Below are 16113 nucleotides of genomic sequence, written 5' to 3' on the forward strand. Positions count from 1 at the left end.
GGAGAAAACTCGGCGGCCACGTGACGGGAGCGGGGCCGGCGGCAGCTCGTCTCCTGACGGGGCCGTCCGCACCGGGCCGCGGCGGCGGAGCAGCCTCCAAGGGCAGAGATGCGGGGACCGGGGTTTGGGGCCGGCCGATTGCTGGGGCAGCAGGGCTGTGGTACCCGGGGAGGGCAGCCCGCGCTGCGCTGGGCTCAGCGGTGCCCCTTGGCCCGGCACGCACAGGATGTGTCCAGGCAAAAACACTCAAGAGCAGGCAGAAAAGTGTTTGTGACTTCTTTTTCATGGGGGAACTGGAGCGCGGAGAAAGGAAAGGTATCGGGAGACAAATAGCTTGGCTAGACACATGCAACTTTCTGTCTCGTTTTCAGTGATGTGAAATCAGATAAGCCTCTGCTCGGACACAGACAGACGTCTGCAGGGGTGCCGGCAGTACCAAACAAGGCCTCTTAAAATCTTAGCCCCCCTCGAAGCCATTATCATCTGCTTCAGGATGTACTCAAGTAACGAGAATCAACTGAAAACCCAGGAAAAGACGAGTTCCCATGTCTGGGAAGGACGGGTCGCACGAAAGGCCACTCACCGCTGGGGACAGAGAGCTGTTTCTCAACCAGTCTCCTGTTTGCTCACTTAAACACGGTGCAAGGTCTGTGCAGCGAGAGCCCTGTGGCAGGGCTGCACAGGCTGCCTGCTCTGGCTGCACCCGGCCGGACAGTGGGTCAGCCCCTGCAGCTTAAGGGGCCGGGCTGCTGCTTGGGGAGTAGGACCCTACTGCTTCCCCCTCGGTCAGGCTGTCACCCCCTGCCACTTCTGAACGAGCCCTGCACGCCCTGCGAGCTCCCCTCAGCCATGACACCTGCAAAAATAAGCTTTTTCAAACGTCTTTTACAGCACCTTCAGGAAAAGACGATGAATTACTAAGCACAAACAGCAGAGGACCAGAGTCACCTGGAAGTTTAGAACTGCTGTCAACAGGCAGGCAAATAAGATATTGTTTTGCCTGTTTACCTTTTGTTTAAAGGCAGATCTGCCTATGGAAGAACCAGGTTAATGGTAAATACTCATTTTCCAGCCTTTCAAGGAATTTCTGTGGCATTTTTCTGAGCCCCTCCAACCCATCCACTACTTTAATAGTCTTCCTAAGATTAATTTCTTGTCATCACGCAAGCCATTTTCCTAAACTTACACTCATTTTCTGAATTCATTCTATTGAAATTAAAACAGAAGAACAGCAGCACAAAGAAATGGTATTTGTATTTAATTTGTCCCTGAAAGTGCTCATTACCATACACGTTTGGGGATTGTATTTTTAAATGCCTGTATTTTTTTAAAAGGAGCAAACTGCATTTGAATCTTTCTTGTTGATCCTCAAAACAATCAATTTCTCAGCAGGGCATGTTTCACATGCGACATGTTTTCATAAGCTAATAGGGAGCATGCATCGCATCACATGTGCTAAGCCATGGGTATCCTGAGGGGTGAGTTAGAGTGTCAGCAAGTGTTCTGTGCCCTCCACCATGGTGAGCTTGGGGTTCACCCTCCAGCTGAAGCTCCTCAGAGGTGTATCTACTGTACTGGAACATTGAAATCTGATTTTTTGGGGCTTGTTGGCAAGAGCCTAGCACAGCATTACTTTGACATAATGGCCAGTAGTTGTGGTTTATGCATATGCAGGAATAGATGTACCTATTAGAAATGACTCGCTGAGGTTAAGCTGTCTGGCAGAGAGATGGTAGGGAGGCCTGGGGCGGGACAAAGGGAGGGAGGGCTGGGAGAAGTTTAAATCCCACCATTGTTTTGCTGCCTGGGAAGGAGCACAATAGCTTCTGGGAAGTAACAGTTTCCCTGGCACAGCAAAGGGTGAACAGTTGCAAGCTAAAAGCAGCTACTGTCTGCTGTGCCAATACATCTTTAAGGAGTTCTTAATCCACAAATTACTGACATTATTGTCTATAATTGCTTGTCTGTTGTGACAACACTTATTCAGAGAATGCTTGAAATGTAAACAGCAGCCTGTAGCTTTTTGCAATGAAGTCCTGCCAGTGCAGCACTGGGCTCTCACTTGCGTCTCTCTACCATCCCAGCAAGTTCCCTTTTCCCTCTGTATGACTGAGGATTGCACACTTCAATCCTACATTAAGTAGAACTTTTTTCTAAGAAAAAATACCTTGCTTGTTATTTCTTTCAATACTTGTCATCAAAACATGGGTTTGTTCTGTAATAAAAACTTCTCTTGCTTCAGAATGTAATATATTAGTTGCACTTCAAAGAAATACACGATTGGGAAATAAATCCTGTCAAGTAATCTTGTCATTTAAATCATCCCAACTTCTTTTTTCCAAAATTCTTTCTGAAACTATTCAAATAAAAAAATGCATAAGCAGTAATTACATAAGGGAGAAACTGTGGTTTACACTACATTATAAAGTCCTAAAAGAAGATTTATAACCATGGCACCATCAGCAGTACTACCAGGCATCGCAGTAAAACCACACACACATTTTAATAATGATAATAAAAAACTCACACATTTGTCATAAGGATGTTGGCCTTGAATATGTGAGTGTGCATATAAATGCACACACAAAGTAGAATTTAGCCCAAAGAATGCCACTAAGTTGCTGACTTTTGTTCCTAAAAGAGCAAAAACCTTTGAAGAGGTCTTAATCCGATTTTTGTGTGCATTCTTTCAGGTACAGGATTCTCTAAAAAAATGCATTTCTACATATTGAAAGATACCAATGATTACATTTCTACATTATGAAGATATCAAAGAGGTGCTTCTGCTGATTTCTATGGGGACTTGTTCCCAACTCCAGACGCATCGTAAATAGCACTCCCCTGCTATAGTAGGGCTAGGCTTCCCCATGCTTTTGAGCAGAACATTTCCCTGTTATATCTGCACGTTAAAAGATCCTTCATGTTCAGGAAGGATTACACTATTTATCTATATCCCTGCATATAGTATGGAGAGGTAGGGATAAGGCTCTGGAAACCAAAGAAATATTTACAGGCTGTGTAGCTGAACCCTTGATAGCATGATCAGAGTCTGAACTTCTTCCTCTGCTGCCTCCAGAGGAAGTGCAGATACCCAGTGCCAGAGAAGGATGTGAGCAAATAGGATCAGGAGGTGCTGGTGAGGTCTGGATTGACCAGATCTGGAAGCTGTTCCATTTCCCAGCTCAGCAGAGGAGTAAGGACAATGTGTTATCAACCAGCCCGCAAAGCCCCACTGCGAAGATCTAGCCACAGAGGTGACACTATGACCGTGTGAGTGGATAAGACAAACAGAAGCTATTAGGGCAATTGGGAATAGCTTTACACCCCAAAATAAAAACATAAAACAAAAACCCAAGCAAAACTGTCTGTGTGCCTAGTGCCTTCCTTTGACAGAAGAAACGGGACTAATTTTAAAGGCTGAAACATTTAGAGAAGTGGTAATATGACAAAAACCTTTTGTTGGACTTTTACATGGCAGTGAGAACTGGTTCTTGACAAGGGGAGAAACTCAACACTGCTGACTAATATAGGGCTGATCATGGGACTTGCAGCTCCAAGTCAGTGATGTTTCATGACCACAATTGCATTTCCATGTTATTGGCTTTTTCCAGACAGAAGAGAGGAGGAGCTAACAAATAGTTCACCTTAGCAAGCACTGTAACAAAAAAATATTCCTACATAGTAACAAAAGTATGATAAATACTGTGCAGTTATTTGCTTTGGCAGGGTCTGTGTTTAATAGCAGGAGAATGCATGAAGAAACACACAACCCACTGTCATGTACATCTTTAAAGTTTCCACAGCTCCGTTTTAGTAAATGCACTTTATTAAATTAAATTTCTTTCTGAGCCAAGGCTGTTAAAAAAAAAAAAAGTCTACTGAGGCCTCTGCTACACTATAAATGAAAAAGTCAACCTGGCCAGACATGAGTAGTATCTATTCCATGTCAAAAGAAGGGGCCTGTCAGTGCCTTGTAGTTCAGATGGCTCATCACAGGGATGGGCGGTTTGGTCTCTTGACTTTTCCATTACATATCCTGCATCTGCAAATGAAAGGAAAAGGCTGGAAGTCAGTCTTTGCAGAGCTCCTCCAAGGCGATGGTGGCTGGGAAGGTACTGCTGGCTTTCTTCAGGTTTCTTTAGCAACTTCCCAGTTTCTCCAAGGGTATCTCACCTCCCTGGTCCTTCCATTCTAGTGCTGGCAGAAGACCACCCAGCACTTCCTTCTCCTTCAGAGCATCTGTAGGCTTCTGCCCCCTGCCAGTGGAAATGCTTCGTTTTATTTTTTCCCCTTTTTTGCTTGTCTCATAGGCCATTATCTATTGTTTTAGGCCTTTTGAGAGCCTTGTCTCTCTCACAGTGCTGACACAAAGCATGCCAAAAATATCTGCCATTTTAGACCTTGGAGGATTTTCTTAACATACTTAAAAATGGAAACCTCACTTGTTTCATATTGTTGCAGCTTGCAGGAACCAATTGGAGTAACTGGAATACTACACTGCTAAGGCATAACAAAGGTCTACTTGTATCCTATGAAATACATATGCCATAAGATAATAAATAATGAAAATTATGCCATGAAACAATAATACTATGCATATGGTATTTTTTCTAAATTTTTATTTTTTAAATCACATATTAAAAGTGAAGTGCTGGAAGTTAAAGATAATTACATTTGGAGTGTCATTCAAGTATCTTTCCTCATAAAGAAGAAAATCATATACTTGATTTGGAACCATCACTGTTACCAAACAAGTGTTCTCTCTCAAATATATAGAGTTGAAAAGATGGAAAATAACCTGGAAGTTTTGCTCTAATAAATTATTAGGACAACCTTCATGGCTTTGCCAGTCATTTTGTTTATACATGAGTGATATTCATGGGGTTTCTATAAGGTAAGAAACAAATGCATTAAAGTTAATGCAAAACTACATCTCTTTAAGCTCATTTCAAACCAAACGTTGTCAGCTTTATGAAGTACCTTGTATTTCTAGGCAGTAGGAAGGAGGAAAAAAACCCACTTCCGTCAGGGCGTTTACAAGAGCTATAGCATACCAAGAGGAAGTTTCTAAAGGAAGAGCCGGATATCTGTACTGAAGTGGATTACAGCTGCACCATCAAATCAGATGGAGGGAACTGAAGCCAAGTATACATAAATGTGAGAAAACAAACACCATAGACAAGAGGGAAGAGTAAAAGTGGCTTTAAATCTTCTAAGATGTAAATGTACTTCATGTCATTGAATTATGTCAGTGAGTAGTTGTAATTTATGAAGATGTTAATCGTCATCAAAAGATTTATCTTTTCCAAGAGAGCAGGCTAAGGAAGTAAATCCACAGATGCAGGAAGTTAAGGTTGTGGTTCATTTTAATCTTAAACCAAATCTGTGAATTTTCTCATCCAATGCTGTCTTTCTTTGAAGTTAGCAACTATGTTCATCCCCTTTCTGAACACCACCCGTGCAAAACTATGACACTAGAACAGTGTCTGTTTATGCATCTGTATCCTATACTGCAGGATTCTCTGCTCTACTTTTACAGCTGCAGAACTTTAAGACAGTTATTTCATTTACAACTAATGTTCCTCTTCACAAGTTTTAAATGCTGTGTGTTCCAAATGATTGATAAAGGAACTACCCATAAAAAATAGAGAAGAAGGATATTTACCTGCACTTGGAAGATCTTTCTTTACTTTATCCTTCACACTGTGTATTTATTTAATTACACACTGTGTGATTAAACTTTTTAACATGCATTGAGTTATGGAGTAGCTGTTATATTGTCCACTGTCAGTGATCTGCAGGAAGACAAAACAAGGGAACTCAGAACACCCGGGTCTGAGGAATGTACCATACATTTCCTTCCAAATCCATTTAGGAAACTCACTGGATGGACTTTTTGCAATGAATTAGTAAAAAAAAAGTTTCACCAGCTCCATAATGAAGGCAGTCAATTTTTTAGGTTTTGTGGGTGGATATTTTTGCTTCTACAATTGAAGCATCTGTAATGTGTCTCTCTTCTGTATATTGCCTATTGTGTATGATAATGAGCAATTTCATGGTGCAGCCTTTGCCACCCAACTGTCCAACTATATTTCATGAAATGTGCTGAAAACTTAACATCAAGTCCTCTTCCCTCTCTAGAATTGGGCTGAAATTGGGCAGTGAGTTCAGAAAATATGACAAGAGGAAGAAAGAAAATAATCTGTATTATCTCTGTTTTCTTAAGAAATTAAGATTTTGAAGAAACAACATGAAATATGAGCTTGAGAACCATTCCCCATCACAAAGTCCACATAAAAGCTATTCAAAAGCAAGCCCAGAGGACACGTCCCCTGCCGGTCATCTGGAACTGGATAGCTCAGTGTGCGTGACTAGTTACTTCTAAAAATGTGCTGTCAGATATTTACCCAATGTGCCAGTTCTTTTGTGGGCTTGGCTCAGCTCTAAAATTAATGCATTTCATTTCCTTGGGAAGTACAAGAAATTCCAGAGTGATAACAGTATTGACTTTAAGGCGTTGACCAAGTTACCCTATAGCTGTGACAAGCAATAGCACAAAAAAGCATCAGGAGAAAATACTAAATGGAAACCTCTAAGAGTCCCCCAAGCAAAACCATGGCTAAGATGGGCTAGACAGCCTTGGCATATTCAGAATACTTGCTATAAATCTCATTCACTCAGTACTGAGACATCAGTTCAAACAATACAGCTCAGAAGGGCATTGCTATCCACTCAGTCCTTGGCAGTGGGAGCATGGGAGGTAGATGGGTGGGTGAGAGGGGATTCAGGCATTACAGCTCCTTGAGCTAACACTTGTCCAACAACAGGCTGTCAATTAAAGACTATTGCAGCAGGACACAGAAGAATTTTTCTCTTCTGTGTTTAAAAAGTCAATTTATAATCCCATAAAAATGAATCTGGTCTAAAAAGAAGAAAATTTTGCTCTTTCTCTTGCTGTATACACAAGATAAATACTTCTGAACTTAGGGGAAGTCAGAGAATTGTGTAAAGACCAGACTTCCTGCATGAAGCTGCTTAAAGACAAAATGGCATATTTGACTTCATGAGCTCTTCTACACTGATCAATAAATGCTAAAGAAAGTTTTATTTACCGCAGTTTAACAACTCCTTAATGAGTTACTATGCTATTTGAACCCTTTTCTGTAGACATTTAATGGTCAGATGGTATCATGCTAAAGAGGATTTTCCAGTCTAACAGCTACATCTTGCCATATGTATTTTTAAATGTTTATAAATAGATACTTCAGTGTCTAGAGTACAGGACATTTCTTTAGCTGACTGGTCAGAAGCTGGGCTGGTCTAGTAGCAACCAACAGCCATCCCTGGCCTGCAATCCTTCAGTGGCTTGTGTGAACTCATTTGATGTACTCAACAGAAGTAGCTCCCACCGGGCAAAAGGCCAAGTTGCAAAAGCATCACATTTTGTACTAATCAGCTACCTCCTTGCTATGGTCCTGGCTGGCAAACTCTGTGCACTGAAGTCCCATTAACTTTAAACTTAGCTCCCTAAAGAGCATAGCAGGACTGGTAGTGGTAAACATGACACCAAAAATAAATGGGAACAGAACCTGTACTGCCCAGAGAAATTATTCCTTTACATGGAAGTTCAAGCCTTCTGGTGCTAAATTATCAGAAGGCTCTATCTGTTCAGCCCCCTTTAGATGCAAAATTAATGCTGCCTTTGAGAGCATTAATTAATTCAAATTCACATTTTCCAAGCCCTGAACTCTGCCACCGTTTTTTTCTATCCACTTAATAGATTACAATATTAACTGGAAGTCAAAGTACAGTGTCCAAAATATAAACTTATTTCTTTAAAATTACTTGTCAGCCAGAGGAAATCTTTCCTTCTTTGCTGTACACTGACAAGAGTCAATGTCTGCATGTTCCCTATGAGGCTGGTTAAACTCACAGAGCTCTTTCTTTCTGCACTATTTCCAGATTCCCTGCAGTTAGCCAGCCCTTTTCATACCTACCCTAGTACCCCCCCCCAACATTGTTAATGTTTAGAATTACTTTGACCCTTCCATGAATGAGGGCAGTTGTTTTGTACTTAGAAACATGTCATTTGTGGTCCTCCCTTCCTCTCTTCCATACTCTGGTGGCTGTACAGAGGTTTTGTACATTAACCTCTAACATGTATTGAGTGTCACTGCTGTTACACTGACAGCTATCAATCCTGTGAGCTCATCAATGCCTGTCATTCCATGTGCATGCCACTTTCAGAGCTTTTGACTCATGCAAAGCTTGAGGAGGGCTGTGCATCCTGCTATCTTCCTACAGAAAACGGTGCTCTTTGCTCCCCAAAGCACACTGGAACACAGTAAAGTGCCACGTGTGCAACAAACATAGGCCTGGGTGTCCCCTGAAAGGAGTGTGGGAAGTTGTGCTGGGGTCTTTTTCCCCAGAAGTGGAAGGAGGATGCTTTGGAGACCACCATTGCACACTGCAGCCTCCGTGAAGAGCTGATGTTTCCGAGGGATAGGAACTGCCTGCAGAGTGGTCAGAGGAAGGTAAGAAAGGCTGATAAGGGCAAAGAAGAACCCCTTCCTCTACCCACCATCCTCTGAAGTCCCCTGATCCCATTCAGAGGGTTTGGTAGTGCCATGGTGCTAAATAACATGTGATAACTTTTTTTGTAGCAATATTGAGAAACATTCAGATGGTGTTGCCTGTCACTGAAATACACCTAAAGCAATCTAAAATACAGAGAAACGTCAGAGTGACCTGTCATTTGAAGCCACATCAGCACCCTTTTAGAGAATAGTATGCAAAGATCTAGACATTTTTCCCCTCACTCAATAAACAAACTGAATTAACAGTGCACTGCCACAGCCAAAATCACATGCTAGAGTTGAGAACTACTGAATAATAGCTTGGGATATCATGGATCAATAAACTTTAGTTTCACAAGGTTGATTTTACCAGAGCACCAAGTTTACCGTGCAGGGAAACTCATCATTTTAATAACCATTACTGGTCATCTCAAAATCTTTCCTTTACAGAAAGCAATGGCATCTCTAATGAGAAAGTGCTCCAGCACCTCAGGCTCACTACCAGCTCCATTACCAACCCTTTCTGATGCATGTTTTTCTGTGGTCTTGCTTTTATGCAGACAAATCATGAAGAAAGAAAGACTGTCCGAGTATTTTCAGTTACGGCATTCTTTGTTTTAGTGATTACATGTGAAGGAATAATTATCCTGGCACTACTGAGCAGAGCATAGGCTAGGAGCTTTTTATTTGCCAGTTATTGTTTGTATTATAAATGCTAAAGTGAAATGACGCAAGTGCTCTTTTCGTTGTCATATTGTTTGCTTTAGCTTTCATTGGATCCAATCCAACAGCACCTTTACGTAGGCTCCTGTATAATTAAGATAGTGTGCACAGCCTCTAAAAGGAAATCATTAAGAGCCTCTTGTGGAGAATGCATTGATTTCCATGTCTGTGCCTTTTAAGTGGGTATAGCTCACACTCCATCGATTAACTACTTGATAGTCCAGATATACTTCAAATATTAATCCCATCTTAAGCTTCCAAAGCAGCTATCAGCTGAAAAAGCTCAAACCGGTTTGTAGGCTGCTTCTGCATTGAAACAGCCCTGTCTCTTAGGCTACACCTCACTCTGGAGGATATTCCTCTCTTCTGGATCTAAGGGGGCGGTCAAAAGAACACTAAAATTAAGCCACACTTGTGATATGAGGGAAAAGCTCTGCTACTGCTGTGCTCACCTGCCCATGAGTTCAAGCTGAGGATGATTTCTTTCATCTTTAAAACCTATCAAAAATTTGTAGACCCCAGGGGAGATTTGACATCTGAAACTGGTTACTGAAGTAAAAAAAAAAATCAAAATACGACATACAGTTACTATATGCATGTTTTTAGGTGATCAGTGCAGCACAGTAAAAATGGTTATTGAATAGGTATTTGCTAAATTCTTAAATCTGCAATTTAAGACTAAATATTAAGTGTGTTAAACCAGGAATTGCTTGACCCAACATGTTTCAACTAAAATTGTATCAAAGTAATTATAAAACCTGATTAAACAAGGCTTCATTCCCACATGCAACTCCACCTTACTGCCTTGGCAAAGCTGTAAGCTGGTAACACCCTTTCACTGGTTTTCACAAAGCACATTAGCAATTAATGAAAGCAGAGTGGAGGAGTTCATGTTTATTTCCAACACGCTGATGGTGTTTAGGGAATCAGTGCTCTCTGACCAAGGGTGGTGGTTCCAAAAGCACTTTGAAGCAGTTCCTGTTTTCTGTCTGACTTCAAAGGCAGCAGAGTCAGTCCAGTGCTGAGGACCTGTGCCAGTCACAGCTGTAACACCAGAGCATAAACCTAAACCACCCTCCTCATCCTCTCCTGCCAAGCAAGACCTGATTTGCTTCACAAAAAGTCCTAGTGCTCTCAGTAGCAAAGTTCTGATAAAGTATTCCCAATTCAGAAGACAATTAGAAGAGCAAGTAAATAACTCTAAAGATAACTAGTTTTCACAAAGTCCAACCTGCAGCCATTCACAAGTCTTTTGTGCATTGATGTGATCCTAATACATCGGCTTTTGAATGTAAATTCGTTGATAGGAATGACACTGTGAACAAATCCATCATCTGAGTTTACTGCTTGTTGGAAAATTTAATACTGAGCATTCGACAGAGTGAGCTTCCAGCTGAGCTCATACTCACCCCCAAGTAGACTGTATATGAGGTTTCAAAAACTGTGATTAAAGTAACTGAAATAAAGTAGTTTAAAACTCCATCCAAATAGGCTTCATCTGTACCATCAAGGACCAGCTGAACAATCTAATTTCAATTGTATTCCAACCTCTCACCCACTTCTGGAAAACAGCAAACATTTCTTCCACCCCCAGCCTTTGCAAACTTTCCATGCTTCTTCTATTTAAATGAAGAAAGAAGAATGCACAACATTTTTTCAGACTACTCACAATATCCCAGCCTCAGGAATTTATCTTCATATAAAGCCACCACGGCTGCAGTGCATTACCCGAGTATTTTTTACCCTTGGCTAACACATAGGAAACAGAGAAAGGAGGTGAATGACAGCATGCCCTCTTATTTATCACAAAAATAAGCTACTATAAAACATTTTGCAAGAGTACATTAAATACAGCTGAATTCTTGAGTCTCCTTTCTTGACTGCTTGAGTTTTGTGATATGTATGGGATTTTAAGTAATTTGGCATTTCCAAACAGTTAGCTCTTGGGACAGCATTCTGCAGTGCTCCAGAGGCTTCAGGGACTGTCCTGTACCAGTTTCCAAGGGACGTTATGCATGCTGGTGCTCCAGAAGGATTTTGGCAAGGAGGGCTTGTCCTTAGGCACAGGTGAGCTTCAGTCTTGTAATGAGCAGGGGCAAAAACATCTCAGAGCTCTGGGCACACTCTTCAGCATAAGGCAGCTTCAGAGAAAAACCAGTAAAGTTGTTCAGGTTAGCCTATGACCTGGAACTTACAAAACACCATAGGAACCCTGGTGGAGTAGTGGCGTCTTCAGGAAACTGATATATTATTACTGTCTCCCAACAACAGATAACAAACCTTTATTAGAAATCTAAACAGCATGAATACAGTGAACAACTACTGGAGCATCATTGCTGTTCCTGACTGGCAGTGGCAAGCTGCCATACCTAGGAGGATATAGCACCCCATTAGGGGTACTTTTAGCAGGTGTAAAATGTACCAGGTGACTTGATTTCTGCTCTTGCTTTTCTCTAAGAAATATACTAAAGTAATTAAAAATCAAGTATAAGTCCTTTCTGCCAGATCTGCAGCGGACCAAGTTACTGCAGCTATGATTGCTCCCCAGAGAGAAAATACCACGTGCTTGCTCCTGAATTTTAAACTATTCGATGAGGACTACCAAACCTTTAAATTATGCAGATCCAGAATATTTTTTTTCAATAAAGCAAAAGGAAGGAGGGAAATCAGTAAGCTAAGTCCTTTTAAAAATGGTGCAGAATTCGCTCTCTTGAAGAGACACTGGATGTGGGCAGCAATCTGGCAAATGTCACAGGTTCTACATAAATCTCACAAACCAGTGCCCCCCCATCTTTATTTGTATCCGTGGCACCCTAGCTCAGGCGCTGGCCTCTCCCCATTGTCACCAAGCAGTAGCTCTGGCCCCAGGTGTCAGTAAACCTGATGTTTCGACCAGAAACACTTAAGGCTTTGAAGGGAGAAAGTAACTGTTTTCAGATACCTGAAAAATTGTGCCAGAAGAGGAGAAGGATGTTCAGAGTGCAAGAGTTTGTTTCCTTGTATCACAAGCCAAAATACTGTCATAAACCAGTACTATTTGAGAAAAACATTAACTTTTAATTTTCGCTAATTAGCTATTTCCATGATTAAAATGTTAGTAAAGCTTCAGTAATAAATTGCTGAAGCTGTGAAGTCAGATGCATGCTCATTAGCACAGATGTTTAACTCAGCCTCTTATTCTCTTGTTTGTTAGTAAAAAATGTGAAAATACAGAAATCAAAGCTATTGATTCAAAATTACTGCCCATTATAAGGGAGTTCTAGTCACACAGTTTACAATACTAAGTAGAAATAGTCAGCACCTTTCTAGTAACTTTAGAGAGTTAAGGTACGTAATCTACTGGCATAACAGCTTTCTTCCCAGGTGGAAAATGCTTCCTGACTCATGGACCATGCACAGCTGCTTTTTGTCCTGTGCTGTGACCTGTCTGGGATATGAAGTAGCTGTTGTAGCAGCAGGCACAGCTGCACTAGGTCTGAATGCTCCCACCATGAACTCTAAAGCTGACACTCATGCAGTAGAAAAAGCACAGAACACGAAAATCTTTGGCACAGGGCAAGTCAATCGGCCTGCATGCCAGAGAGCAGGCTGGACGCCGCTCCCAACTGTGTGTGAAAGCATTTGCAAGCAGAGATGTTCCTGCATTTCCAACTGCTCCTGCAACAGGAAATTAGTGAAAAAAAAAATAATAAAATAGATTAGTTTTGTATTTGGAAGCCAAAGGCAAACAGTTGAGATCGTGGGGTCTCCATGAACATCAACTGGTGATCACACCCAGGAGTCACTGCATTGCAGCTCTGTCGTGAGCAAACCTCCACAGCTATATCTGACCCTACAAGGAGAGGCTGAAGAGCTGCCCTGTCAAATGGGAGAGAGTTGCACTCATTTTCTTTCACATTTTGTGCAACAGAGCCCAAACCTTTTCATTTGGTTCGGTGTTAGGACACCGAAGTCCTATCCCTCTATTCTGACGAAGGGCAATGGGTTATTTTCTATTTTATGCATGGACTTTTTTTCCCAGCAGAACTGCTGGGGAAATAGAACAATCAAACAAACCAACCCCAAACCAGGGGGGGGAAAAAAAAAAGAAAAGAAAAAAGCCCAACTCCAAACCTAAAGTACATTATTTTTTAAAGTTCATATTTCTGAGTATTTACACCTAGTTCCTGTATTTGTAATGGTGATAATTCCTTATGGGCTTAATATAAGGGATACACCATCCAGTGATTATGAGATCATAGCATCCTGCCAGGTATATACAAACCATGTTTTATAGCTGAATAAGTGGTGAAATGCCCCCAAGAACTTAAGAACATGAAACTGGAGTTCTGAGCTTAACCTGCTTATCATGCTGCTCTTACATCTTCAATCTCTGAAAGTCCCTCCGATGAGAACAAATCCCAGAATAGCTCCTGCAGAGTGCAGTGGCTGCTGAGCACAAGGACATCATGCTCTGTGGCTGCCCAAACCAAGATCTTAGCACATCAAAATATGCAGCTAGGAGAAAGGACATGGAGGACATTTTTCAGTATTACTCTGGAAAAGGAGTTTTAAAGCTGCCAGTGTTATTACTGCTCCATCAATCACTAGTATCACCTTGGGCTCAGTTTATAAAAGAACAAACCAGCCCTTCCCCCCTTTTATTTTTTACACAATACACAATACAAAAATTAAGTGTGCTGTGATAACGACAACAGCACCACATACAGTCCTGGTTCCAGCTGGGACAGAATTAAATCCCTTCCTAGTTAGTTGCCGGCTGGGGTTAAACTACGACACATGCTCATAAAAAGATAGCATGGTATTAAAATGAAGACTCCAGCCCTTTCTTGCATTCAGAAGGAAAAAGTGATAGAAATGGATTTTAATTATTAACTTGGGTTAGCTATCACAGTACCTGAGAAACTGCCATATGGAACATATTCCAATAGAGTTTCTACTCTTAATGGCCTTGAGCCTTCCAAGAAACAAATTTTGTGTTACATAAACTGATATCAAAGTGGCCTTGCTTTTCCCTTCCCCTGCAGCTACAAATACATCAGCCGCGCATGAGCCATTAATGTACAGTTAAAGTGTCCAGTAAAACCTTTAGTGAAACATACTGTGGTTACTTGAAGTAAGAATTTGGATGGAATAAGATGTAAAGTAGGGAGACCTGAAGGAGAAATTCCAGCTATGTTACCCTCCCACTTTAATTTCTTCTCAACAAAGCTCCTGCTGTGACTATGCTTTAGACCACAGTGTGAAGGATGCAAGACACGAAGAACTGTGCTATTTAGCCCTTTAATTATTGAACTCAGCTATCCCTAAAAAGATTACTGTGCCATGAAAAGATGGCACAGATATCTCCTTTATATTTTGCACACTGGGAAGAAGAAACAAAAATCAGCTCCAATAGAAGCCATATGAACAGCAATAACACTATTGTACAGTCTCTGTGATCTGGTATCAAGTTTCTATCGCTATTTTTCAGATTTTATTTTGGAAGCACGATTTCTGGTGCTTGTAGACACATTTCCTTTCCTCCTCCAGAAACTCTATAAATAATGGTATATATTTATATGAAAGCATCACAATTAAAATACCAGAAACTGATTTCCTGCTTCTACAAAGAGGAGTGTGTATGGGCAGACCAAGGCAGAGTTTCCAGAAATGCTTGTGAAAGCCTAAAGATCAGTGTCCTCTGATTTTGAGAGAGAGATGTGTTCGAGGAGAAAAGTACTAAGAGCACAAGTGAAATGATTCTTCAGGCTGCAGTGTGGCTTCAGGAGATGTTGTTTCAATTCCTCTTCTATATTACTTCAGTAAAATACGTGAGGAGGTTTCACAGTCACAGAAAGCGGAGGTATATAACCACACATACAGTTTTGGTTAATAAAAGTGCATGATGGATGCAAGTGGATCCAAATTCGAGCTACTATGCTCTGAGATATCCAGTGTGCAGACAGCTATAGGGAACGGCTTTGCTCTGTGCCTTCCAGTCAATTATAGTGTCAACAAATGCAAGAACTCATTGTTTCTTCAACCTCATTTTGCTTGGAAAGGGGCAATATTCCCCACTATTTTTCTCTGCGAAACAAGTAAGGGCATTTCAGAAAAGGGCAGCTAAAACAGATGTCATAGGATATTTGTCCAATTTCATGCTCAGATTGACTCTAAGAAAGGTATGTTGTATACCAAACACATCCTGTGTGAGGCCAGAATTAGCCATAGAATAGTGGAATACAGCAACTCGGTAACAGGCTCAGTGTCCCACATTTGCTTCTGAATAATCACCATTTGAGGAAAAGCTAAGATGCAAGATAGCAACAAACCTTCTAGGTTCACACACACTTAACGCATGCACACGAACGCACAATTGCAAACAAGTCTTGAACAGAATAGCACTGACCTGACTTTTCTTTTTTTCAGAGAGCCCTTACATCTCATAAACCAGGCTCTTCTCAGGACTGTCTGCCCCCTCCAAAAGAGCATCTGGATCAGTTCAACCTAGAAAGAAAAGGGAGAAAATAAGGGAGGAAAATAACCCCTATGTCATTCTGAAGTTTGAGTAAGTATGAACATAGTTTCTGCTGGTTTATTTCTGTCAGATTTGGCTCTGTGATGGTTGGGTGCCTTCAACAGCTGTCTATTTGCACACAGTTGTGCAACCTTTGTTACAGCAGGTTAATTTAGGCTCAGGATTGCAGCATGTGGCTCCCTTCAGACATAACTAACTTAAAATAACAAAACACACAAAAAAATCCTGCTTAAGAAGCTCAAGGTCATTTGTTTAAACTTAGAAAAGGATCAGGAGCCTGTAATTCCAGGCATT

General features: G+C 41.2%; 1 long non-coding RNA gene across 2 annotated transcripts in view; it reads right to left on the minus strand.

Moving 5' to 3' along the window:
- Positions 1-10638: 10638 nt before the first annotated feature.
- LOC133224350 (uncharacterized) overlaps positions 10639-16113 on the minus strand; it is a 47902-nt gene continuing 42427 nt past the window's right edge. For both annotated transcript variants that reach the window (XR_009728837.1, XR_009728839.1), the window contains 2 exons: positions 15691-15788; positions 10639-12956 (listed from right to left, as the gene is read on the minus strand). This is a non-coding gene — a long non-coding RNA (uncharacterized LOC133224350). The remainder of the gene's footprint in view (positions 12957-15690; positions 15789-16113) is intronic.

Source organism: Neopsephotus bourkii, unplaced genomic scaffold, assembly GCF_033783945.1.
Source record: "Neopsephotus bourkii isolate Nb327-2 ecotype Australia unplaced genomic scaffold, CSIRO-AGI_Nbou_v1 NB_196, whole genome shotgun sequence".
Classification (NCBI taxonomy): Eukaryota; Metazoa; Chordata; class Aves; order Psittaciformes; family Psittacidae; genus Neopsephotus; species Neopsephotus bourkii.